This window comes from Ovis aries, chromosome 5 (assembly GCF_016772045.2).
Source record: "Ovis aries strain OAR_USU_Benz2616 breed Rambouillet chromosome 5, ARS-UI_Ramb_v3.0, whole genome shotgun sequence".
In the NCBI taxonomy this organism is placed as follows: Eukaryota; Metazoa; Chordata; class Mammalia; order Artiodactyla; family Bovidae; genus Ovis; species Ovis aries.
Genome location: NC_056058.1, coordinates 81,945,455 through 81,948,102, shown reverse-complemented (window position 1 = coordinate 81,948,102; position 2,648 = coordinate 81,945,455).

Sequence of the window (2,648 nt, the reverse complement as noted above, 5' to 3'; positions counted from 1 at the left end):
AAAGTATTATACTCCTTTACTAAAATGATGATAAATACAAATCAAGCAAGATAATATGTCAGTTTATTTCATGTTTAAATTTTAGGAGTTTAATAAGTTTCACCCTGTATTTGTATTGAGTTCTCATCACCAAGGATTTGGGTCTTAAAAACCCTAAACCTACTTATATTTTCCATAAGAAAATATTTAGAAATTACTTTGGTTTATAGGAATTACTGCCCATCAGTTGGAAAACACCCACTCCAGTGTTCTTGCCTGGAGAATCTCAGGGATGTGGGAGCCTGGTGGGCTGCCATCTCTAGGGTCTCAGAGAGTCAGACAACTGAAGCAACTTCGCAGCAGCAGCAGCAGCAGTGGAAAAACAAGTCATTAACATAGTTTCTCCTAATGTTTATGTGGGGATGACAATATGGCTGTCAAAACCTCTGGCTAGCTGTACATGGCAGGGATATATCTTTCAGTTCAGTTCAGTCGCTCAGTTGTGTCCGGCTCTTTGCGACCCCATGAATCGCAGCACGCCAGGCCTCCCTGTCCATCACCATCTCCCGGAGTTCGCTCAAACTCATGTCCATCGAGTTGGTGATGCCATCTAGCCATCTCATCCTCTGTCGTCCCCTTCTCCTCCTGCCCCCAATCCCTCCCAGCATCAGAGTCTTTTCCAATGAGGAACTCTTCATATGAGGTGGCCAAAGTACTAGAGTTTCACTTTAGCATCATTCCTTCCAAAGAACACCCAGGGCTGATCTCCTTCAGAATGGACTGGTTAGATCTCCTTGCAGTCCAAGGGACTCTCAAGAGTCTTCTCCAACACCACAGTTCACAAGCATCAATTCCTCGGCGCTCATCCTTCTTCACAGTCCAACTCTCACATCCATACATGACCACTGGAAAAACCATAGCCTTGACAAGATGGACCTTTGTTGGCAAAGTAATGGCTCTGCTTTTGAATATGCTATCTAGGTTGGTCATAACTTTCCTTCCAAGGAGTAGGCGTCTTTTAATTTCATGGCTGCAGTCACCATCTGCAGTGATTTTGGAGCCCCAAAAAATAAAGTCTGACACTGTTTCCACTGTTTCCCCATCTATTTGCCATGAAGTGATGGGACCAGATACCATGAGCTTCATTTTCTGAATGTTGAGCTTTGAGCCAACTTTTTCAGTCTCCTCTTTGACTTTCATCAAGCCATAAGGGTGGTGCCATCTGCATATCTGAGGTTATTGATATTTCTCCCAGCAATCTTGATTCCAGCTTGTGTTTCTTCCAGCCCAGTGATCCTCATGATGTACTCTGCATATAAGTTAAATAAGTAGGGTGACAGTATACAGCCTTGATGTACTCCTTTTCCTATTTGGAACCAGTCTGTTGTTCCATGTCCAATTCTTTATGTCTTGTCAAATTATATTAGCTAAGTTATAGATATAAAAATGACCAAATTTATTACATAAAAGAATTTTCACAATTCTATTTTTTTATCGAATGCATAATGTGCCAAGGCATTTTACATAGCTAATAAGATAATCTAAGAATATGAATAGTAAATACTTAAGGACACACCCATAAAATCAGCTATTGATCTGGTGAGCATTTATAGAGATCCTACTAGGTGACAGACAAAGGATGTATAGTCAGATGACATAGTCCTTTAAAGCATTAGCATTCCTCTTTAATATAAAATATTCACTTCCATTTGTGAATAACAGCCTCAGGAACAATTTGAACAGCCAAATAAAGGTTTTCATAAGCGTTGTTCTCAGCATGAACTTTGGGACCTCATGTGAGACCATTTTGTGTGTCTGCTGAAATCAGACTTACAGCTATGAAATGAATGTGACAAAAAGATTCTTAACTTTTTCTAATAATATATGTATTAAAGACTCAATTGATGAGGTATGTTTTACATTTTGTGTTGTCTCCCAGTAATGAATCATAACATAGCATGTTTCCATCACAAGGATCTTGTCCTTTCACTGAATATTTGTATATTTTTTATAATTATTATAGATTCGTATGTGAAAACTGGGATTATGAACCATAATACATTTTTTACTTTAATGATGTTAACATTCCATGACTCAAATGCATTGATTTTCTTATTAAAATGGAAATATATTTCTCTGAAGAAAAAATGAACTGGAATTCCATAATACACTGTATTTCAAATCTAATAATTTAGTTTCAAGTAAAATCAAGCATTACTCACAAGTCAAAAAATGTTTTTGCTCCAAATTTATTCCACTCTAATTTTTAAAACGACCACATTCAATTATATAAACACATAAAAAGCAATGAGCTTGCATCTGAATCATGAGTCCTATGTTTTCTGAATTCTTACTGTGAATAAGACCAAATAAGTTCATGTACATATTTCACCATTCCCTGGCACTGTTTATGACTGCATGCCCATGCAGGCAAAAACAGTGTTCAGCAAAATGCCTCGAGCAGCAGAAAATAACCATAGTACGGTATCAAGGACATTCACTTTTTTCCCAGGAACTCACTACTGAATGTAGAACTGAAAGTTACTGAATTTTTTCCAGAGTCTTATGCATCTCATGCTTTGATGTTTGGTGGGCAATATCATAACCTTGAAAAATCCCTCAACTGAAACAAATATTTTTAATCTGGCCCTTTGGTAACTAGGAAATTG